We start from the raw sequence: 25,364 nt of genomic DNA on the forward strand, positions 1-25,364 counted from the left end.
GAATACATATAAATATATATTCCAGTAGATATAGTGAATTTGAGTTATGATGGAAATTTACCCTTATAATACAGTTATGTATTTGCTAGACTTTGGTACTTACAATTCTTTTGTATATATCCAATAATTATTACAGACAAGCATTTGCTGATGATTCACTGAATAAAAAGGTCTATTATCCTGATGTGCAAAATACAGAAAAGCTGAGACTGTAATTGCACACATCCATCCAAAGCAGGCTTTAGTTCCTTGCTAAAGAAACCCTCATTGCTCAGAATGCCAGCCATTCTCTTCAAACCCTGCAGGGACAGACTGACATGTCAAAGAAGCCATTTTCTGCAGCTTTCAAGTTGATGATGCAAAGGTTAACATAGCTTCAAAGAAATTGGTGACTCTTCAAATGCAGAGACACTGATTATTTATTAGGATAAATACCAAGCCAATAGATAGAGTGTAAGATGCCTTCTGCAATGTTTCAGTCTCCAATAAACGAAGAAGGGAGAATAGAATAGAAATCATAAGGAAGACATTTGGATACATGCTGCTAGTAATCTTGGGGGTAGATTCATAAAGGGACCCTTTCTTTGGCTCAGTGACTTTGTTGTAGGTAAATGCTTAAAAAGTCATTGAGCCAGAGAGAGACAGACATATACACAGAAAGGGAGAGGGACACTGTAGTCCAATAGTCACAGCACCTCCCAGGGAGGCAGAAAACCCCAAATGCAGTCCCTCTGCTCCAACCATATTTTCATTAGTTATCGACAGTGGAACAGCTTCTGCAAGAGAGATGTGAGAAGTCCCACTTCTGAATGTCCCATAGCTCAGTGCTGTTAAAGCACATTCGAGAGAGGTGGGAGATGTCTATTAAATTCTTTCCCCCTCTCTTGCAGAGAAGGGGCAGTTGAAACTGAGCCCCCATGCCCTAAGGCCTGGTCTATACTGCAGTGAAAGATCGAATTAAGATACGCAAATCCAGCTAAGTTAATTACATAGCTGTAGTCAACGTATCTTAAATTGAGTTTCAGTGCTGTCCACACAGTGGGAGGACAATGGGAGGAAAGACTCCTATCAGCTTCCCTTACTCCTCCTGAGTACCAGTGCAAACGAGGGCACCCTCTAAGTTTGATTTAGCAGGTCTTTAGTAGACCTGCTAATCGAACCTCAGAAGGTCTACTGCAGCAGTGTTGATCTTCCGCATAGTGCAGATATAGCCTGAGTGATCACTCTATCCACTCAGATATAAGGAGGCCACCTCCATTTTGTGTGGAGTGAAGAAGATTCCTAACTCATTCACACAATAATGCATTAGGCACCTAAGCAACCTGACAACTAGCAGCAGGTGTCTGTTTGTGGATAGCTATGCAACCGGAGTTGCAAATGAGGCCCGGGATTTAAATATCCCGGGCTTTATTTGCATGTTCCCGTCCAGCCGCCATTTTTAAATCCCCTTTAGTTTGAACGAACTGCCGCAGCTACACGCATCAGTTTAAAGTTAATCCGAACTAAGTCCTTAGTTCGGATTAACTGTTACTCCTCGTGGAATGAGGTATAACAGTTAATCCGAACTAAGGACTTAGTTAGGATTAACTTTAAACTGCCATGTGTAACCACGGGCAGTTCATTCGAACTAAGGGGGATTTAAAAATGGCAGCCGGATGGGAACATGCAAATAAAGCCCAGATATTTAAATCCCGGGCTTCATTTGCAACTCCGGTTGCCTGATTTGCCTATCTAGCTCGAATTAACGAGCTCGTGTAGACATACCCTTGGAGGTTTAGTAATAGTAACAAAATAAAACTGAAGGAAATTCATCATGCTCTTGCTTGAATTTCTTCTTTAATTAACTAAGATGTTCTTAAATGTATCACAGAGCTATACCGTATATAACTTCCAGGTGTGCAATAAACCTAACTACAATGGGACAGACCCTCAGCAAGTATAAATCAACACAACTCCAGTTGGTGGAACTACACAAATTTATACTCATTGAGAATCTGGTTTGAGAACTATATCTGAGGAAAATAATGTACACTATTACATTATGAAAATGGGTAAATGACTGCATATTAGTAAACCAATTATTTGTTCTTAGCTGTGTTTAAAAACAAGCTTCTGAGCATTTAAGTAGTTTGGATTTCTTCTTTAATGAGCTAAGAAGTTCTTAAACATATCTCAGAGCTGGTTATATTTTATGAATATTTTATTTTAGTCAGAATCTATCAAAAGGTGTGAGTACACGATAAATACAAATTTCAACAATTAAAAGAGAAAAATGTAAAGTGACACTATGTCAACTAAAAGAACTTCTTAACACCACAGAAATGAACACCCTGCCATTCAGCTTCCTCCTCCCAGAGAGGAAACCATACAGGAAGTTGGGAGGGGAACTATGTGTGATAGGACATAAGACTTGTAGCCCTACCATGTGATATATTAGGGTACGTCTACACTACAGCGCTAGTTCGAACTAACTTAGTTCGAATTAGTTAATTCGAACTAAGCTAGTTCGAACTAACGCATCTAGAACTAAAAACTAGTTCGAACTAGCGTTTTGCTAGTTCGAACTAGTAAGTCCACATTGAGTGGACTCTGAACAGGGCTTAAGGATGGCCGGAAGCAGTGCCGGCAGGGCATAAAAGGAGGACTTAGAGCATGGAGATGCTGTCTCAGGCTAGCCGAGGGCTGCGCTTAAAGGGTCCCGACCCCCACCCCGGACACACAGTTCTAAGGGGTGCCCCGCTTGCAAAGAAGTTCTGGCTTGGAGTGCCCTGAGTGCCCACACTGGGCACATCACACCACTCGGCCATCAGCCCGGCTGCACTTGCCGCAGGCTGCCATCTGGGGAGAGGGAGTAATTGGGGGGCTGCAGGAGAGCTTCCACCCCCAGAAGCCCGCAGAGCCAGCCCAGTCCTCCCCATCGGGGGCTCGTACCCCATTCCTCCCTCACCTCCTTCCACTTACCCTTCCCTAGCCCCCCTTCTTATTGATGTACAAAATAAAGATAACGTTTCTTCCAACATTGACTCTGTCTTTATTGAAAAAAACTGGGGGAGACTGGGAAAAGGAGGTGGGAGAGGGGAAGAGAGAGGCTGGGAGAGGGGAGGGCAACTAACATGATCAGGGGTTGGGAACAGGTCCCAGATGAAGAAAGGCTACAGAGACTGGGACTGTTCAGCTTAGAAAAGAGGAGACGGAGAGGGGACAGGATAGAGGTCTCTAAAAGCAGGGGTTGGGTGGAGAGGGTGCATTCAGAAAAGTTCTTCCTGAGTTCCCATAAAGAAGGACTAGAGGACACCAAAGGAAAGGAATGGGTAGCAGGCTTGAAACTAGTAAGAGAAAGTTGTTGTTCTTGACAAAGCAAATAGTTAACCTGTGGAACTCCTTGCTGCAGGAGGCTGTGAAGGCTACAACTAGAACAGAGTTTAAAGGGAAGTGAGATCAAGTCATGGAGGTTGGGGCCATGGAGTCCTATTAGCCAGAGGGTAGGAGTGGTGTCCCTGCCCAAAGTTTGTGGAAGGCTGGAGAGGGATGGCACGAGACAAATGGCTTGGTCACTGTCTTCGGTCCATCCCCTCCAGGGTCCCTAGGGTTGGCCGCTGTTGGCAGACAGGCTACTGGGCTAGATGGACCTTTGGTCTGACCCAGGACGGCCATTGTAAGCTCAGGGCTCAGTGTCGGGGATCTCAGTGGACCCCCTTGATTTTCATGCACACCTGGTCCTGGGTGGCCAGGCTGGCAGCTCTCCTGCCCTAGACGGCCACTTTCCTGTGCCTAGTGCGGAGATCGTGGACGAGGTCCACGATGTCCGCACTAGCCCAGGAAGGTGCCCGCCTCTTGCGGTCCAGGGCAAGCTCCCGGGAGCCGCCAGCCTGGTCCCGGCAAGAGGGGGTGGGCTGGGGGGCATCGGGTGGGTGGCTCTGTGCCGTGCCAGGTGCAGGGTCTGCTAGCTGGGTGCTGGCAGGCTTGCACCTGGCACGGGCACCGTAGCCAGCCCGTGCCCCTTTAAGGGATCCGGGGCCGGGAGGGGGGCATAGAGTTTCCCTGGTGTTGGCCAGAGTGGCCACCAGGGAAACCTGGGGAGGGCTAGCCTCCCACTAGTTCGAACTAAAGGGCTACACAGCCCTTAGTTCGAACTAGCTAGTTCGAACTAGGCGTTAGTCCTCGTAAAATGAGGTTTACCTAGTTCGAACTAAGCGCTCCGCTAGTTCGATTCAAATTCGAACTAGCGGAGCGCTAGTGTAGCACCTATTAAAGTTAGTTCGAACTAACGTCCGTTAGTTCGAACTAACTTTGTAGTGTAGACATACCCTTAATGAGATAGCAAAAAGCCCAGGGAAACATGTATCATTTGACACTAATGAATGCCTTCACCCCCATAACTAAATAGGGTTGTGTGCATGCCCTGTAGCTCCGCAAGTTAAGGCTCTGCCAGACCAAGGAAATGTGGGAGCTGAACTTTAGAGTTGAGGGCCAACCAGTAAGAAGATCAACCCACAATCCTGCAGACCCAGAAGCACAAAATGTCTTAGATATTGTGATTCTGAGTGTCACAACACCTATCCATTAGCTCAGTGATGGGCAATCTCAGCTAGGGAGTGGTTCTCACAGTTGAAATGTTCCTTTGCAATTTGAAGAACCTGAACTTGGCTCAGTGGGAACTTATGAGCCAAACTGACTGTAAACAGAAGTGAAACTAGCTGTTTTAGATTTGCTTTTCAAGCATACAAATAAAAAAAAACCTGTGTAAGATAGATCTGGTTGCTTTTATTTTTGTCATTTCAAGGAAATTTAGATTTGTGAAAAGTCTAAACTATGTTGTCAACATTTTTGTGAATATTTTGTACAATTTTTAGAGGAAACTTTTGAAAACATACAAACAAACAAGGATTTCGCCCTGTAACAGGATTGCTGCTAACAGAGCAACCCACCTCCACCTTAGCTAACGAGAGCCCTGTAGGTTCCCCAACTCCGTTTGCCCTCTCTTTAGAGCCCTTTAAGAATTCTGTGGCTGATTCTTAAAATACCCCTGTTTGGAACCCGTTTATGGTTTACTGGAAGTCCTTTTCAGCAACACAAAGGCAAAGTCTATACTTAACTTCAGCATTTTCTCTTACCCTTTTAGGGCTTTTCTTGTACTCTGGTCTGACCTCTGAGCCAGTCCTTCCAACTTTCCCTCAGTAGGGCTCTGATATAAAGTCCCAAACACACCCCAGTTTACTCACCCACTGCCCAGAAACCTCCTGCTCTATAGTTTTATACTACAGGCTTTCTGATATCGAAGACCTGAAAGAGTACCTCACCCATTTTTTTTCTTTTTTTTTCTTTCTCTCTCTCTCCTTACAGGGCGTGTCTGGACTACAGTTTTTTTTTTTAAATGGCCTTTTTTCAGAAAAACTTCCCCTGCGTCTAGACTGATGCTACATTCTTTCGAAAGTAAATCAAAAGAACGCAGCAGTATTTTCGACCGCGGAAAACTTTGTTTTACAAGGAGGAATGCCTTTCTTCGAAAGTGCTCTTTCAAAAAAAGGCGCTATGTAATGCAAAGTGTGCTTTTTCGAAAGAGAGCATCCAGACTGGCTGGGTGCTCTCTTTTGAAAAAGCAGTTTGCTTTTTTGAAAGTACTGGTTGTAGTCTAGATGCTCTTTTTCAAAAGAGGCTTGCAGTCTAGAAGTAGCCACAGTGTCCTCCATTATAGCTGCAGTCATCTTTTGTTCTTTACTGGGAATCACCTGACTCCTTGCCAGAGAGGCTCAGTCTTAGCCTCAGGTTCTCCAGGCCTCAGGATAAGCTTCCTTCCTATACCACCCATATGTTGTAACTAATTCTAATTAAAAATGACAGGAAAAGATTACGATAAAATATTAATAACAAAATCGATGGAAAAGAATCTTTCCATTTTAACACTCATGCCTTATTATTCACACAAGTCATTTTATGATTCTAAGATTTTAAAATATATTTAATCTTTACAGTGTCTAATTTCTTATTCCATTCTGGCAACTTTTCTCCCATATTTCTCTGAGGATCAGAAAATGATTTCTGTTGTCTTCTTTCTGGTAGTTAATTTTATAGCACTTCACAAATATTTCTTAAATTTAATGTCTGGGGGGGACTACTACTTTGGGGAAAATAAATTACACAAAACTTTGCCTTGCAGCCAGTGTAAAGAGATGATCCTGGAAGGTGCAGAGTCACACTTCTGGGAGGTGCTGAGTTCCTTCCATTCCTGCTCACTTTGGAACAATATGGGAGCCCCATCGAGAATACTGGGCACGTTTCAGGACTGGGTCCCTGCACACAAATTCTGGAAAGCATACCCAAAGGATATGGTACTTGAGCATGTGCTTAACTTTACATCAATGCGATATAAACATATGCTTTAAATTAACCATGTGCTTAAGTCTTGTTCTGAATTGAGACTCTAGCACCACACAGTATTGGTTTCTGGGTATATGGACACCCTTTAGCAAGGTTACTTTCATGGGAAGAAAAACTCTAACAGGGTAGGTGTTTCACTTCATCAAACAACAATGAGTTGGATCCCACTCTGGATGCAATAGTTAGCTTTGAATCAGAGCTATAATGTATTGCCTGGGACTTTATAGCACTAATGGGGATGAGGTGCTGTAAGCAATAGAAAGATGGAGGCTCCGAAGGGAAAAGGGTGGAGATAAAAGGAAAGAAAATCAAGGGATAGCTCCATGTGTATTAAACTTTTTGTTAGAGATGAAAAGTTTAAACATTTTAACAAAAACCAGGCCACTCTGTGCTTTCTTTGCACCAGTGTGAGAACTTCAGTGTTCTGATACCTCTTAACGTATTTGATGAGAGACTAATAGCCTGCCAGGCTAACACTTCACTTCCTTCCAATTAAGAGACTTTAACATCAAAGCCAAGGTCCTCCACTCAGCAAGGGCTTACTTGAATGAATTATAGAAGAGAATAAGTTCAGTAGTTTCTTGTTTTTTTCCCTTGTGGAGACATAGTCGGGCATAGGCTTTAATAAGATGTTTGAGGTCAAAAGGTTCAGATCCCTCACTGTGAACACTAGGAAACTGCCAGAGTGCTTCAATATGTGCGGTGTTTGTAATGCAATCAGGCAACGCTGAAAACTCTATTACAAAATGTTGTGAGGCTGACTTCCCTTTGGAGTGCTCTTGTGTATGGTTAAAAGCAAAAAGATGGAAGTTGTAGTGCACTATGAAACTTCAGTGTTGCCATTTCAATGTTCTGAAACAAATAATGCCTTTGCCACTGTTAATTTTGGCCTGCAGAAGTAGGTGAAGATGTCACACCCTTAGTAATAGTGTGTTTAGTTCTTCTGACACAGGAAAGATCTGTGGTATAAAATCACGACTCTTTGACCTAGCATGTTATTACATTTACTAGGTCAAAATGCTGTCTTATAAAATGCAAGAAAGCAGAAAATCAGAAACTGTTCCACTGATGTTAGTCTGAATGCAAAGGTGGAAATATAATAAAATTACTTAGAGATAAGAAAAGCCTATTGCCTTCATTTTTGCAAACAAGACACATTTTAGAAACAAAATATATTGTTTCTGTAACGCAAAATAGATTATTTTATTTTCTGCTTTACAATCGTGCTGGCCTCTAGTCTAGGGCTGTAACTATTAGGACTATCTCTCTATTGGGACATACTTTTGGCATGGGCATCATTACCATGAACATATCTTGCTACTCCCATTCTGGGGCTATGTCTACACTATACTGTTCTTCCGGAAAAAGTGACACAAATTGCGAACTGCAATTTCCGTAGCTTTTTCCACTTCATTTTTTGGAAGAGGCTTTTCTGACATTTGGCCCATCTACACAGGAACCCCCCCTTTTTTGGAACACCCCTTCTTCCTGATAAAATGCGATTTACAGGGATGCCGAAAAAGCGCGTCTGCTCTTCTGGAAAAAATGTTGGAAGGGCAGACGTGTTCCCTGGACGCGACAGAGTTTTTCCGGGATACCTCTGGCATCCTGGAAAAGCTCTGTAGTGTAAACATAGCCTGGAGGAGTTTACAAATGATCTATCAATCCATCTATCTACACACAAACACTCAACATATTTAATGTATACCATCTACAGGTAATTTATGATACAGAAGCTGCTCACCAGTGCATTTTAACATTGAACAATAAACAATAATGTGAAAAAAGGAAAAACATTATACAGCTAACAACCTACTTTTGTCTCCCCCATACTAACAAGAGTGTGGCTCTCTGTTCCCTCTTAGTGTCTAAACCATATGGAGAAATTTATGAGCCTAGTTTTTCTTCTAAACTAAAAGACCGTGTTTAGCTCAACCAGCTAAATGCACAGAATCTTCTAGGTTCAGTAATCAGTGTTTAAATTTGAAAAAAGCCCAGTGAAGTAATTAATGGTTAGAACAGGTTAACCCTTCTTGTTAAACTTTGTTGTATTTTATCCAAAACACAGGACTTCTAGCATCACAGTGCTTCCCAAAGAATGCTGTGGCATTGTTTCAGAAGGAATATTATCATCTACTAAATCAACAATACATCTTCCCGCATCACCCAAGATCTTCTTGGAGTTGTCTTAACAGGCCTGATTCTTTTCTAACTTCTGAGATGGGATAAATACACAGCCTTAGATGATTTGTCTGTGGGTTATCTTATCTGTAGTCATTCTTGACCATTTACAGATCCAAGGGTGTTTAATATCCCAAGGAAGTGATTTAGAATATTGCTGGTGTCAGTAATCAGACAAGAGTACATGTTGCACCTCCCTGGTATGGCACCCTTGGGACCTGACCAGTCCTGGATGAGGGATTTTGTTGGACCAGAGATGGTCATTTCTGGCCCCCTGGCCGCCAGCTCCCTCCAGCCCTGGCCTGACTACTGCCCTCCCAGCTGGTTCTCCCCTCACTGGCCCTGCTGCCCTGTCAGCCCCCGCTGCCCTACTAGGTAGCCCAGCTACCTTTGCTCACCGGGCTTCAGCTGCAGAGCCTGGATTCTGCTGTTGCTTCGGGCAGGCCTGCAGCCTCTGCTCAGGGCTCCTGCTGCTGCGTGTGGAGCTCCCACAGGCCTGCTGGGAAGCCCCACTCTCCTGCTAGCCTGCAGGGCTCCCAAGTGCTAGCCTTCCAGTGGGACTTTCTGATCCTGGAACAGACCATGGATGTTGCCGGACCAGAGAGTCCCAGTTAAGAGAGTTTCAATCTGTACCATTTTCTTTTATAAGTCCAACACACTTCAAATAGCCACTTCTGTGGTTCTTGCCCAAATGGTGTCAGACCAATAGCCATTTTTATAATTGCAGTCGTCTCCTTCCTTTAGTCATCTTGAACAGGTACTCTAGAAAGCAATTCAGTCTGCTCTCTAGTGTTGGGATCTTGGCCCTCCTGTCAAGAAAACCTCCACCCAGGAGGTTAATAACTCATAGCTCCTGTCTAGTTCATCATGGCCAGAGAGACACTATTTGTAGGATAATTGATGCCAATTCTTTGATAGGCCTGAGACTAAATCTTGATATTTAAACCAGCATTCTGTCGCAAGCTACTGTAGTGAAAAGCTTATGGACACGTGCTCTCAAGGTCTGGTGGGCAGTGTGCTGCACTTTGAGGTCTGAGTTTTGTGATACTTAAGAAAAATGCTAGTGTGTAAGGCATTCTAGAAGTCACAAAAGTATGGATCACCATGACCAAATCAGTGTCTGACACAATGATGCATGTTCCTCTACATCATCTCATAGGGAAGAAGACTTTTTTATGGTTGCAGTTCTTCAAAAGTCTAGCAGTAGTGAGGTGATCCAAAGAACATCAAGGCTTTGATAGAAATGAGATTATGACTGAGGGGTAGCCCAGTTAGTTAGTTTGCCCATATTCTGTAAGACATTAGCTTCAGCAAGTTAGAATACAACTTGAGGCCTATGAACTTTACACAGATAAATAGCCCAGCAGAAAACCCCAAGAGTTTGGGTAGCTGAAAAGAGAATTTAAGAAGTTCTGTCCACAAGTACATAATTCAACCAAAGAAGTGTCCTAGCAATGGACCAACATATGTAACAGGTACATGAGATACAGCTAAGGGTAGCCTGCTGCTTGCCTATACGTTTTCTTAAATTTTTTAAAACTTTCTTATGAGATCTTTTGTCTAAACAAATGGTGATGAGCTAAAACATAGGGGTCATATATGGCTGCAATCTTTAACACTGAGGAAGCATTGAAGTAGGCTGACATAGTAGGCTTCGCAAGTTCACACCCTTTTAAATGTAACAGATACATCACAACTTGGAATTTGGAAAATACAAAAGAAAAATTCCCAGGCCAGAAATAGTAAACATGGTAACTAGCCACAAAAGGGCCATGGTAACACATTGATGCATATGATAATAAGTTAAAATAATTGTTATATTAACCTATAGAAGAAAACACTCCAACATTAATAATGTGAAAAAATATAAATATGGAAAAAGGAGGAAATCCCCTACTAAATGTGCATTATATACAACAGTGTGACATACTATAAAAGTGTATATGATACTATATATATTTTTATTAGTCTCATGCCACAGGACTACTCGCTGTTTTTAAAGTTATAGACTAACACGGCTACCCCTTTGAGACATATTATGAAAGTGGCATCCCAGCCAAGGGGCAGTAGGAGAAGGAGATGTAAACCTTGGGAGGTGCAACAATGATGGCCATTGGCAATGATGAGGAAGGTGATGGTGATGAGGAAGATGGTGGCTAACATTTCAGATTGTTCTGCAAGGGATGGTGTAAGTATATGGAAGTGCATATGTACATTCTGTGGTATCTGTCTACCTTACTGAATTGGGGTGTTTGTGACTGTGCTCAAAGTGTTAATAAACTATATTTGTAAATGTAGAAGCTTTCCTAGAGTGTGAGGGTTGCAACTGTTTACCTCAGGGTTCCCAACTATCTAATAATGTAAATAATACTGGGTCTGATCTTCGGTCAAGAACCTGTAACAACTGGATTTTTTTCAGTAATCAATTTATTTAACACATAATCTACAGATCGAGCCATAGAGGCAGGTGATATGAAGAGTTCTGTTTGGAGTGTCATTCCCTTTACCCACCAATAATACGAGTAGTCCTGTAACATCTTACTCCTTGTTTTTTTAAAGTTACAGACTAATGCATCTATCTCTCTGAGACCACCAATATTACCTCCATCTTGCTTGAGTGCAGTGTTACCATGCTGTCTTTTATCCAAGTGTAATCTCGTCCAGAGAGTGGTCTGGTGGTGAGATGAGGCTTGCCATGTCTATGATGAAGGTAGGTGTTGTCTGCATACTTCTGGACCGTGAGACCATGGCATCTCCCAGTTCCTCCCAATTACATCAAGGGGAGATGAAGATCCACTTTCTTCAAGGCTGACCAGTAGGGAGCCCAATCTGTGCACACAAATGATTATGAAAAATTAATGTGTGAATACGCTCAATATTTTTACAACATCCTTCTATCCTTAAACATATCGTACACCTTAGGTGCACTGTAGCAATCTTTCTGTTCTTTGGATACACTGTCAGCTCCATATTCAAATTGTCCTCAAGAACAGGAAATAAATGAGTTGTGCACAATGATAACTAGACCAGGAATTCTTTAAGATGTAGTCTGGAAGATACTGACGTACTATGGAAAGTTAAATCTGTGTAAGTTTTACATTAAAAAGTGGTTGCCATAAAATTATAAAAAATAACAAGAACGATGGTTTATCTAGCTATATATTTATGATAGACCAGATTGTCTATACTTCCTTTGCAATAGATAAAAAACAAGAAACCACATTTTCACAACCAAAACATTAATTTTTTGTTCCTGCTTCAATATTTGCTTTTCGGTAATGAAAGGTAGTTTTCCACAAGTAGCTCTTAGAAAAGAACTTTGCATTTTGGCAAAACAGATTCTCAGATATCCTGGCATGTTATATAAACACAGACAGATTATACAGATTGATTTTGTCTCACATAAATCTGCAAAACCAAAATTAATTGTTTGACACTGCTCTAATCGGGGGGAGTCCATTTGATATTATTAATGTGAATATCATAAGTATGTCAACAAGATTTGCCCAGTAATTTAGGCAATGAAATAGATGATTATTTTAAAATGTTATGAATAAATCTCCATTGAAGTAACAATATTAACCCAGTAAAATATGCATACAAATGACAAAATCCTCTTGTAGAAATACCTATGCCTTCACATGCAGTAAAATAAATACTTGAGTCTCAGGAAGCTTTTTCTTGACTCTGCAGTAGTTCATGCTCAACACAAAATCATCTTAGCTATTATGTATAGTTTGTTTTCATTTTCATACTAATCTTCTTATACCAAAAACTCAGCCTTATTTTAACCTACCAATCTTCAGGAATGAAAGACAGTATTTATCATGTTTAAAAAAGGGACACTAGAATATCATTTTTGAAGTTCAATGAAAAGATTTAATAACAACGTATCTTCATATTTCCTAAATGATTTTAAAATCTTAATGCTCCACAGGGAGCTGCATCAGCAGCATAATGAAATGGGACAGCTGAGTTTGCAACCTGCTGTGTGAAGTTCTGCCCTATGTATACAGCAGTGTGACAGTTCTGTCGTCTTTCCTCTTTATCTTTCCTTTCCTCTACAAGAACTGAGGAATATCCCTGAACAGAGGAATGTCACTCAATAACCCATGTGTCCAGCTGGCAATTAATTTCTAAAGAGTAAAGATCTGATACTTTGTAGAGCTGAATCTAATGTTACAGCCCAATTGTGCATGTTGCTAAAAGAAGATTTGATAGGCAGCTCTACTAATTCCTAATAGAGATGTTAACTGTTTATTTTTTATTACTACCAGAGTGACCAGCATGACAATCATAAAAATAGGCATGCTGATGATATATGATTTAAAATAGATAGATAGAAAGAAAAGCATTGCATAGTCTATAAAGCAGGAAATGGCCCTGTGAACATCTCAGCAACTTAGTGTTCAACTAGGGTCCTTACTTTTGTAGGTAGGTACATTCATTTATCAATGGCTGAATATCAGTGACATCATAGCAGAATTCTCAGAAGCCCACACAATCCATTGCTAACTTTGAGCACTCAGCAGCTGATCTTCCAATAATTGTGAATACCAGCCAACCATCTCCTGGCTGGTCTCCCTTTACTATGATGACCCTCTACCATTTCTTCCATAATAACTTTCTGGACAATATTTCCATTTCTACACATAATGTGACCAAAGAAAATAAGTTTGTGTCTGTTGATTCTTGATATTAATGTCTACTTCATTCCACTAATATTTCTAATGTTTTTAATATTATTAATTCCAGTACTATTAATTCTAATAATTCATCTTGTTTTCCATCCAAGAAATATGCAAAAGTCTTTGCTAGCACCACATTTCAAAAGCATTAATTTGCTTCTTATCAGCACCATTAACTTCCTATGATACACATCCATAAATCACCACCATCTTTTCACCTGTTGCACCTTCATACATGTTTGACACTATGACCTTGGGCTTGTCCATGAAAGCTCATGATCTAATATATTTGTTAGTCTCTAAGAGTGTGTCTAGACTATATGGCTCCGTCGACGGAGCCATGTAAAGTAGTTTACTCGACATAGTCAATGAAGAGGGGATTTAAATAATCTCCGCTTCATTAAAATAAAAATAGCCACCGTGCTGTGCCGACAATCAGCTGATCTGGCACAGTGCAGCAGTCTAGACGTGGATCGGTTGACAAAGGAAGCCTTTGTCGACTGCTCTGGTAAACCTCGTTTCATGAGGCTTAAAGGAGCAGTCCACAAAGCCTTCTTTTGTCGACCAATCCATGTCTAGACTGCTGCACTGTGCTGGATCTGCTGATCGTCGGCACAGCGTAGCGGCCATTTTTATTTTAATGAAGCGGGGATTATTTAAATCCTCACTTCATTGACTATGTTGAGTAAACTACTTTACATGGCTCCGTCGACGGAGCCATATAGTCTAAACACACCCTAAGGTGCCACAGGACTGCTTGTTATTTCAGATGGAGCTTAAAGAGGATTTGTATAAAGCTTAAAGAGAAATTCTGGGAGTAATTTTTTTAAAGCAAACAATGCACATGTGAAGGAGACAGTGAGATGCTGGCATTCTTCAAATGATTGCAGTGTTGGTATTGCTCAAGAAAGCTGATTTTGATAGTAATTGGATTTCAATGCACTGGATAACAAATAATAGCATGAAAACAAGACTTCATAAATATGTAGTAAAAAATGCAACAGAGTGAATATGTTCATGGGGAGACACAGCACCTGCTCCAGGAGCTTACAATTTGTACAGACAGCACAGAAGTAGGGTTAAGTCCCGCATCTCATGTATGTTTGCACTGAGTGTCAGCTATGATGTGTTTAAATCAGTATTGTCTCTGAGTGCTGAAATCTAAACAATTCCGCTCAGGTGACTTGAGTCCAATTCTCGGAAAATCTACTCACTGCTGCAGGAATAAATATAGGATAACATCATGAAAGGGCAAAGCCCTGAAGCAGGGAAACCACAGAGTAAACACTGACACCAGAAGAGTTACTCCAACTAGCTCTACTGAATCTGAGAACAGAATTTGGCTTTGTGTGCATATCATAGGTCATCATATACAATAGTCAGAGGTATGTAAATGCCAAAGGCAGAGACTTGTGTGATCAACAGCACACCGCTGGTAATTTACCACAAGGTATGAGAGTAGCTATCTGATGAGATAAAACATGTTCAGGCCACATAAAAGATAACGAAAACAACTGGTATGTTCACACCTGCTTAAATTGAAACTATCTGCTTAACAACTGACATACACTCCCTTATACTGTGACAGCAAGACAAATTCAAAGGAAATTGAGCTATAAAGCAAAACAGCTACACAGCACTAAATTGGATGATTCCTTTCAACTTAGACCAACAGGTTGAGGTCAATGTAAGCAACATAGACAAAGGGAAATCCCTTGGGCATGATTCAAGAGTTAAGATGGAAAATGTGCTGTTTGTCACCTAAGTTTGACCTCCTCCCCCTTCCAGCAATGTTTGAACTGAAGGTACTGGCAGTGAATTAATATTTTGTTAGTGACAATGTCTCTGTTTCTTCCTAAAGTTGATTAAATGGCTTAAGAAAGAGCCATGTGCTGAATTATACCTGAGTTATACCCATTCCTTCTAAATACAGTGAGTTTCTTCTACACCCTGAACACTTATGAAGGATGCCAGCGATGGGCCTGATCCTGAAGAGTGCTTAGCACATTTATCTCCCCAAAAAACCAATGACAGATGCAGGTGGTCAGCATCTCTTAGAATCAGACTCGAAAATACTAGTTGCCATGGTGACAGAATGTAAAGGAACAACAAAGAGCTGTTTACTGGTGAAACTTAGCAGGACTCGACAAAGCATCACAAAACTGTAATTAGAGTTGGGTTGAAACACATCTTTATTTCTGCAGAAATGAATAGGCAATAATCTTGTCTTTAAGGCCTTTTTTATATTGTCTGGTATAAATTCTCCCCCTCCCCAACATTTTACATTTTTAAAGTAGTCTGGTTTTTTTATTGTTCTTATTAAACAACCTTGAAAAAATAAAGCTTCATAATTATACACGAATGATGTTGTCTGATAATTATGCTTACAGGAACAAAGCTCTATGTACTTTGCAGTAACCTGGACTGCAAAGTCCCTAGGTTCTGTAGCTCTCTGGAATTAAAATTAACAAATGTTATACATTCTTAAATGCAAAGGTTTTATTTAAAGAAAGATAAAGATAATTAGTAACCTCCATTTGTTTTCAAATTAAATAGAGATTGCTTTAGGCCATCCCCACACTTTCAATTTTCTATATGATTTCAATTTTCGATGATTGTGTTATAGCAGCACACAGAGGCCCCAGCTGAAGACAGGACCACCGTGTCCTAGACATTGCACAAGTACATAATAATAACAATCCATGCCTGAAAAGGCTCACAGTCTAATTATATGAGGCAGACAAAATGTGGGAGGGGTAACAGAAGCATAAAGACTTGAAGAGCCTTGCCTACAACGGATCAATAGCAGAGCTGGAATAGAGCCCAGGTTTGTTGACACACACTCCAGTGATGTATATCTACTAGACCTCACTGCTTCTTGTATAGGAGAAAGTTGTAATGAAAATTCTTACCGATATTGAAGTTATCAGAAGGGAAGCTGGAAGCTTTGACTGAGTGGTAGAGAGTATATGGGAATACAGTGTTTTATGTACTACATCCTGGGACATAACATGAGATGACTCCATGTTTCTAAAATTAAACTGGCTCCTTATTAAAAAATTATATATATAGGTGCTGTAACTGTACCTAGCCTTTTAGCCATTGCTCACAGACTGCTCACATGCTACAAACACATCCCTCTAATAACTTGTACTTCTCCATCCAAGTTCCATGTAGGTAGCTATATTTTTGTATCTGGAAAGACAGTGGAGGAAAGTTGGGATTCTGGAGTAAAGACATTCTTTCTGCTAAAATGGTTAGTAGTTGAATCACTTAAACATATAATGTGCATTGACATCTGTAGGTTTCAGAGTTACATCATTTGGTTCTAAGTTTGCTCCTTTTGTGCCCTGTTCTGCTGTATGCAGGGAATAAGCATCCCTCCTAAATTCTGCCTATATTTGGGTCTCAATAGAGCACAAATTTGACTGCCAGGTATGCTTTTATGGCAGGGGTGAGCAAAAGGACCTCCGTGGGCTGGATCCGGTCTGCAAGCAGGTGGATCCAGCCCTTGGAGGCTCTGCTGCTCCCCCGCCTCCAAGCAAATTAGAGCCTGGGGGTGGAGGAGTGCCCAAAGCCTTCTCCACTCTGCCCCCACCCTGCAAGCAGCTGTCAGCCAACGGTCAGGGCAGTGAGTCCCTTATGACCGGCTGAAGTTCTTTTAAATTGTGCTTGGTTCTGTTACAGCAACTGAAGGAGTCAGGTTAAAGCTTAAACAGTTACTATTTTATTGTTACAGGGTAAACTTAGTTGTTAAATGCTACTACTGTGTTACAGATAACACAGACACTACAAAGGACAGGACAGAAATTACACTAATAAGTCACTTACAGGTACCATGAAACCCTTTGGTTCTCTGAGCTCTTATTAAATGCATGCAAAATAGACACATAGCAGGTACATATTCTCACCCCTGCGTTCCAGACTTGGCATGGCCAGCGTCTTTCTCTCAATCCCTCGGGAAGAAGTAGGGCGAGGTCGGGCGTCCCACAGACCTCGGGAGACAATCAATACCTGCCAGCAGGTATAGATGATTGGAGCTCAAATGGGGTGGGCTGCTGAACCTCTTTTATACCCCTTGGGTCATGTAGGCTTCTTCCTGGTTTCAAGTGGCCAATTAGGAAATATGGCTTTGAATGCCAAGTTTCCCACGAAGGGTGCAAAGCATAATTTACACCTGGGAAAATGCAGACAATGGGCACCTCTGGTATGTGATGGGCGAAGATTCCTCTCTGGGACAGTGCAGGCATGTCAATTACTGGTACTAGCCATCAGGGCGACGGGAGGTCCCGGGTCGTCAGCTAGCCCATTTACTGTCTGGTTTCTCTTTATGGTAGAGTCAGGGACAGGCAGCACACCTGTGTTCCCAGGGCATCAAAGGCTGACTGCCTTTCTCTTGCTCTCTGGGGGGGGGGGGGGAAACAAGATGGGGTTCATGGAAAACCAAGATGGGGTTTGTGTCTGGCTACAGCAGCGCACAGCACTTCCAAGCACCACATGCTGCTCACAGTGCAGGGGTAGAGCAGAGAAGGCTTTGGACACTCCCCCGCCCCCAGTTCTTAATTGGCTGGGGGCAAGGGAGCCCACTAAGCCACCTTCCGCCCTGCCAGGAGCATGTGGTGCTTTGAAGTGCTGCATGCTGCTCACAGGACATGGGGGAGAGTGGAGAAGGCTTCGCGTGCTTCCCCGCCCCCAGGCCAAACAGGACCTGGGGGCGGGGGACCTGCATGAAGCTTCCTTCTTCCTGCCCTGGCTCTGCAAGTAGCCCACAACACTTCAAAGTGCCACATGCTTCTCACAGGGTGGGATGAAGCTTCCGCCCCCAGGCTCTGATTGGCCTTGGGGAGGGGGTGAATGCCAAGCCTCTTCCAGGGCATGGGTGCCTAGTGGGAAGAGGGGCAAAGAGGCTCACCCATCCCCAGACCAATCATAGTCTGGGGATGGGGTAGCCCCACCCCTTCCTGTTTAGGCTCTGCCCCTTCCGCTGTGGCCCAGGGCTACTTCAAAAAATTTTGAAGTGGCCCCCGGGCAAAAATTATTGCCCACCCCTGTTTTATGGCATCAGGGGCAGGAGGATGTGTTTTTTTTCTAAATGGAAGAAATTATTTCCTTTAAAAGTTCAAACCTCTGAACGTATTTTTCTTCCATCTTCGTTTAAATCCACTATTTTTGCTTCAGTGTATTGTGCCTACATGATTCATAGCATAGTCAAATCTTATGAAAGTATCTAAAAGGGTGTTATAAAGAGGAGGGAGAAAAATTGTTCTCTTTGGCCTCCGAGGATAGGACAAGAAGCAATGGGCTTAAATTGCAGCAAGGGAGGTTTAGGATGGACACCAGGAAAAAATTCCTGTCAGGATGGTTAGACACTGGAATAAACTGCCTAGGGGCTGGAGTTTGTGAAATCTCCATCACTGGAGATATTTACGGCCAGGTTAGACAGACACCTGTCAGGGATGATGTAGACAGTGCTTGGTCCTGCAGGGGTAGGGGACTGGACTTCATGACTTCTTGAGGTCTCTTCCAGTTTGATGATTCTTTGTTTCTGTGAAATAATACATCTGAGAATTAGCCACCAAATATTGGAGAGAGCCAGTAATAGAAAGAACACAAGATGGGGCAATATAAACAAGCTGCCATTAGCATCATGGAAATTTTTACTAATGAGCTTCTCTAATTAGATGCTACATAAAGTAAAATGTCTGGTATACCCCAGGTAACTGTTGTTGTGAGGTTTTGGGAGAGATAATGATATCTGTTTCCTGCAATCATTTCTAATGATCTCCCATCTCCATTACTCACTCACCTTTTGTAATCAGCTGAAAATCTCCTCAAATGCTTCCCTTTCTTAAAGGGGCTACTGTCTTGCTGTGTCTCCAAAGAGAGAGAACTTCAGAAGAACTGATGGACACAATTTTTCTGATGCACATTTTGGGTCTTGTTTTCTAATCTCATTTTAGAATGCTTCAGAAATATTCGGAGAAAGGAGAGAAAACATATGTACAGAGGGCTGTAAGAGAAAGAACTGCAAATAGCCTCTAGTCTGTCTTCCACTGCATGCAATCATCATCAGAAATATTTTCCTTATCACCCCTGACATTGTTTTATACATATAGGGTGAAATTCATTCCCTGTTCAAGTAATCCTGGACCAGGGTGAGTGACTGCCACACACCACCTATAGCAGTAACAAACCCTGTGTGCCAGATATATGGGGTGCTGGTGCTACTATAGCTACATAAATGTGTTGGTCTTAGCCCTGACCCACTGAGTTTGTGGCCTTCTGCAATGCCCTATATAGGGCTACATAGCACAGAAATTCTTTCTGCAGTGCAATCTGTGTGAAGATATTCCTTACCCTGGAACATCCACATAGACTGCGTGAGGCTCAAGTGACGTTGAGGGACATGTTCTAGTCCTTTGCACAATGGATGCATTTCACCACGATGAAGATGATTTTTATGTCACTTAGCAACATGGCATCTGAGACGAACTTCGCAGGCGCAAAGAAGTTGTTTTCTCATTATTTATCATTAGCCACAGGGTATGTGTAACTATTAGCTATCAGAGACGTATCAAATTAGCATCAAGGCAAAAATAGTTTGTGGTGGAAGGAGGGGAAAGTGACATAATTAAGAAGAAAACCAAACAGTGTAAATATTCATTGCTCATGGATAAAATGAGTTAGAGACATTATACTTTGGCCCTGCACCACTAAGTTTAATGAGAGCTTCATAGTTTGCCACAAAGAAGTCAGGATAAAACCCTAAAAGGGAAGTGGCTAAATATTCAGAAGGCCAATTATTAATTTCCACTTCAAGAAAATACATACAATAAACCTTTTATGCACAATTTTTGTTAAGAACTTCATTCAATTACTGGGGTCAAGAGCTGCTTTCATATGAAGTCGTTTTGAGAACTTCGCGAGTGCTATTAAAACCGAGCCAAATTTCATCTGGTGCCATGCCAGTGTCACTATATCCATTTACCCTCCTGCTGTCACTATTAAGACAGGCTATGAAAACTATTAGCAGGGATGCATTTCAGTTCCATGCCTCTGGTCATACGGAGAAGCAGAGTATTTCCAATTTCTGCTGTCCTGGGCACTGGAAATCAGAGTTGACTAGGGGTTTTACTGATATGATTGTATTTCCAATTTAGAACCATCTGTAATATAGGTAGCTGTGGCAATGCAATACTGAATTACTGAGAATAGTAGCCAGGCAAGAAAAATAAGACAAAGTGATTAAAATATGTATGTTGAAAATGCACTACATTGGATGTCACTTAGTAAAGCTGGGAAACATAGTCCAAAGCACAGATTTTCAGAGGAAGCAATAATATTGATGGATTAAAGATGAGAGTGGACAGCAAATTAGAAATGAGTTTTTAATGCAGCTTTCAAAGGCCAACACTTTCGGGCTGAATTTGCAATCACAACATGGCATTGAACAGAAAGATACAATGCTGATAAAAACTCACTTGGAAGATCATGAAGGACTATGTAGCACTTTAAAGACTAACAGGATGGTTTATTAGATGATGAGCTTTCGTGGGCCAGACCCACTTCCTCAAATCTGAGGAAGTGGGTCTGGCCCACGAAAGCTCATCATCTAATAAACCATCCTGTTAGTCTTTAAAGTGCTACATAGTCCTGTATTTTGTTTCAGCTACACCAGACTAACACGGCTACATCTCTATCACTATTCTACATGGAAGATCATGGTCATTTCTTGGTTCCTAACTGTGGGCCACAAAAATTATGAAGAAGGTGAAGGTTAAATGTAAAGATAATATATAGCTTTTCTCAACTGGAAATTGGGCCTGAAATTCTGGCCCCATTGAAGTCAATGGCAAAACTTCTATGGATGCCAGAGCAGCAGGATTTTACCCTGAGTGTAAAACAAGGGACAAACTATTAATAATTGAAGTAAATAAAAAGCAGAGATAATTTAAAATGCTAAAAGGGGATAGAAAAGTATAAGAATCATCCTGAAATGAAGTCCTAAGGCTGGGATTTAGGAGACTTGGAATCAGGCTCCAAAGTTCCTATATGACCTAGATAAAGTCATGTAGTTTGTCAATTTGTCTCAAGTCCCCTTGTGTAAAATTAGTTATTAATGCTTTCCTTTTGTCTACTTACAGTGCAGTCTCTTCATGACAGGGACTATCTTTGGTCATATATATGTACAACATCTAGCATGAGGTAACATTCTCTTTGCTTGGTGTTATGGTAATAATAATAATAAATAATAATAACTCCTTGTAACTAGAAGTAATGAGACAAAAGAAAGGAATAGTTAGATCCATTAGATTACAGAAATGGGGGATGATTTGGGCTGGTGACTACTGTTCAAGAAAGTATTGTGATTTTGCTGTAAGGAGGACTCCTGTAGTGGCAGAGGATTAGACAATCTGTGATAAAAGTACCATAATGTAGCGAATATAACCTATGGGTAATATTCATTTTTACAAACCCTGCACTTCCCCCGCGGGGTATACTCGGGTGTGGGGTATACAAAATTTTTTTTACACATCAGCTCACCACCCGGTTCCTCCACAGCTGCAGGAAGGGGCAGGAGGAGCGCTCATCCAGCTGTGCAGGAACCAAGTGGTGACTGGCTCGCTAATTCCCCCTCCCTCTCCCACACCATAAATATACCCCCGGCACAGCCTTGTATACCCCGTGGGTTATACTCGTGCGTGGGGCATACAAGATTTTTTTAACTCAAAAAGCAAAAACCACGGGTTATTCGGGTACGGGTATATTTGGGTGCAGGGTATATTCACTAAGGCTATGTCTAGACTGCAAGCCTCTTTCGAAAGAGGCTCTTTCGAAAGATACTTTCGAAAGAGCCTCTTTCGAAAGAGAGCGTCTAGACTGCACGCGGAACTTTCGAAAGAGCAAGCTGCTTTTTCGAAAGAAAGCACCCAGTGAGTCTGGATGCTCTCTTTCGAAGAAGCCCTGTTTACATTCAAGAACGCCTTCTTTCGAAAGAAGCACTTTCGAAAGAAGGCGTTCTTCCTCGTGAAATGAGGTTTACCGCCGTCGAAAGAAAAGCCGCGTTCTTTCGATTTAATTTCGAAAGAACGCGGCTGCAGTCTAGACGCAGGTGAAGTTTTTTCGGAAAAAGGCTACTTTTCCCGAAAAAACCCCTGAGTCTGGACACAGCCCAAAAGACGGTAATCCCCAACGCTGTTTGGTGTGATTCTGTGCCTATGTATGCACTATTCTGACAATGACAATGATTCCATTACAGCTTTTGAAAAGTCATTCTCAAGTCTGTGTTACCCAGGCAGTGTCTCTAAAGAAATCCTCTTTGTTAAACGTTTTTTTTTCATGCACCTAGAGAAATGCCCATATATGATTCAGTTATTTCTGTTGTATTCTGTCAATGAGAATGATTTAAAATGGGCTCTTCTGGGTTAGGAAAGCCAATGGAATGAATACACTAGCAGACACAATACTTCAAAGCCCCTTTTTCAGACTACTAGCCAAATCCTGCATGTTGTCCTCATTGACTTCCAGCATTTGGACCCACATCAACTAGACTGTTGTAAACAAACACTCCAACTTCTTTGTTTATAATTTCCCTCCTTTTTTGAATATACCAGGATAAGACTCAAGGCTAAACTCCAAACCCATTTTTCCAGAAAGAAGCTGTTTTTACACATGTGGCTGACCTCCAGAAAAAAATCCTGGCCTTGGAACTAATCCCAGATGTAATCTGGCCTACATTATTTCCACCAACATTAAAATTTCTTTAATGAAGCCATTTACAGTGTAAACAGTTTTATTATGGCACTAAGCACAGTGTGTTATATTGTCTGTGCCATTTGAGTGAGCCTAGAAGAAACAATGTAAGAAAATATATCCGTTAGATTATTACATTTTACTCCACAATTTTTGTAAAAAATAGCTTCCACTTTTCTTGCTGTTTTACCTATCTCTCTCTGTCAGCTGTCAATGGCTTGCTTCTTGTTAACGAATGCTGGGACCTCCAAAGTTCCCTCAGGCACACACGTATCAGGAAAAATGCAGAGGTTTGTCAGTTCCCCTAATATCCATTTAGGATTATTGTCAACATTTATAAATCTGTAAGTAAAACTTTCTCTTGGGACTAATTCCCTTTGACAGTTAGTTGAGTTAAGGTAGCTCACCCAGCAGGGAAAATCTTGGTTTACACTAAGGATGTCCCGGCTTCAATGAATTCTTGTTATTAGTGATCTTGGTGCCTTTTGATTGTTTATAGGATACAATTTCCCTTTGATTTTTGAGTTTCAAAAGGAAATTTTTTTCTTGTTTAAAATGATTCCTGTGCATTAGAATGTTTATCCGCACCTGGATTCAAACTGTTTTAGATGGGATAAGAGTAAGATACAGGTTGAACCTCTCTAGTCCGGCACTCTCTGATTCAGCAACATCCATGGTTCAGCATGATTTTAATTATATGGATGTCCACATGGGTGTGTCCAAGTTTCCTACAGTCCCATAAAGTGTTTTACAGCCACCAGTCCAGGCTCTCAGTGCTCTGTGCTGATATTTAGCTCTAATTTACACCTAAATGTCTTGTAAGAGCCTAGTAAGCAGTGGAAGTGGTGATAATGTTCCTAGACAATATTGGCCTTCTGTGGTCCAGTAAATTCTCTCATTTGGCACCAGTCAGGTCCCATGGGTGCCAGGCTAGAGAGCGTCAACATGTACAATAAACAGATTAAGACATAAACACCTGTTTAGCATAAGTGATACAGAAGGCCTGATTCCCTTTTACAGTAAGGCCCACTTATATCACTCTGGCAGTGTACAAGGAGAAGAAGGGTTGCCAGTGGTTAAGACACCAGTCTAAGGCTATTTGTCGGGGGAAAAAAAACTTTTTTGCAAGATCCCTTATTCCTCAAAAATCGAGGTTTCCAGGATCTTGTGAAAAAGGGTTTTTTCCTCACAAATGGCCATGTCTACACGGGGCTTTTTAGCAGCAAAACCTCTTCCACAAAAAGAATTGGAAGAAGATATGTAAATGAGCATTCCATTTGCATATCCTCTGCGCAAAAAACCAGCAGTGTAGACATAGCCTAAGACTAACAAAGAATTCAGGCAGTTTCTTTAGGTCAGTTCTATTTTAGGTTCTTCTATAGCGCTCATTGCCATAGTATCTGAGCACTATCCCTATGGAGGAGAGTCCCACTGTGCAAAAAAGACACAGAGATGTCAAACAGCATCTTGATCCCAGAACTTGAGGAAATCTTTTAGTTACTTTGTGTATAAGCATATCTGAGACAGGGGAACAGGAGTAAAAAAGTTAGATAAAATTTAGTATACAGAGGGAAAAAAGGAGCCTTAGCACAGAAAAGGGGAAGAGAATAAAAAGAAAGGTATGCAAAAGAATGAACCATGAAAGGTTAGAGCTCACAATGAAAGGGACCATGTGCATTGTAAACCGGGGAACAGAAAGGATGCTACCATGGCAGATTAATAGTTATTCTAATAATTATTAGGCCTTTGAGGCCTATTAATGCTGTTGTAAGACTCAAAAGGTATTTCTAAGATTTAAATGGACAAAGACTTATATTCAGTTTTTTATGGTGTATCTTCCCTTCCCTTCCCTTCCCTTCCCTTCCCTTCCCTTTTCATCCTGTTTTTATTCAGTTCCTTTGTCTTCTTTTCCCACTCACTCTTCTTTCCTTCCTTCTGCTGCTCTCCTCTCATTTTCTTTGCTCTGCTGTCTCTTTCTACATTTCATATACCTTGCATTTAAAGGTATACGAGTGTTCACAGCCAGTCTCTAAGGGTACGTCTACACTAGCCCCCTAGTAAACCTTATTGCAGGAGGAATACCAGCTAATTTGAGTTAGGGCTTTAAATTGGAATCCTGTTTCACTGCCATGTGTAGACACGGGCAGTTACTTCGGGCTAGTCAATTTCTAAAATGGCAACAGTCTGGGAACATGCAAATCAAGTGCGGGATATTTAAATCCCGGGCTTGATTTGCAATTTTGGTCGCCCTCATTAGCCTCCTTAGATCGATCTGGGGGGCTAGTGTAGACGTACCCTAACACACACACCCTTATAAGTAGGCATCCATTAAGAGGACAGCTAATTAATGTAAATTCTTACTGC

At 41.5% G+C, this 25,364-nt stretch overlaps 1 long non-coding RNA gene across 7 annotated transcripts in view; it reads right to left on the minus strand.

Moving 5' to 3' along the window:
• The window catches only part of LOC112543792 (uncharacterized), a 186,018-nt gene extending 169,775 nt beyond the window's left edge, over positions 1-16,243 (minus strand). For 6 of the 7 annotated variants that reach the window (XR_012902506.1, XR_012902507.1, XR_012902511.1 and 3 more), the window contains exons 1-2: positions 16,160-16,243; positions 11,162-11,388 (exon numbers count right to left, since the gene is read on the minus strand). This is a non-coding gene — a long non-coding RNA (uncharacterized LOC112543792). Of the gene's footprint in view, positions 1-4,804; positions 6,305-11,161; positions 11,389-16,159 lie in introns of those variants that run through there. The other variant, XR_012902512.1, reaches the window with a different exon arrangement.
• Positions 16,244-25,364: the final 9,121 nt, after the last annotated feature.

The sequence above is a fragment of the Pelodiscus sinensis genome, chromosome 3, assembly GCF_049634645.1.
Source record: "Pelodiscus sinensis isolate JC-2024 chromosome 3, ASM4963464v1, whole genome shotgun sequence".
NCBI classification, from domain to species: domain Eukaryota; kingdom Metazoa; phylum Chordata; order Testudines; family Trionychidae; genus Pelodiscus; species Pelodiscus sinensis.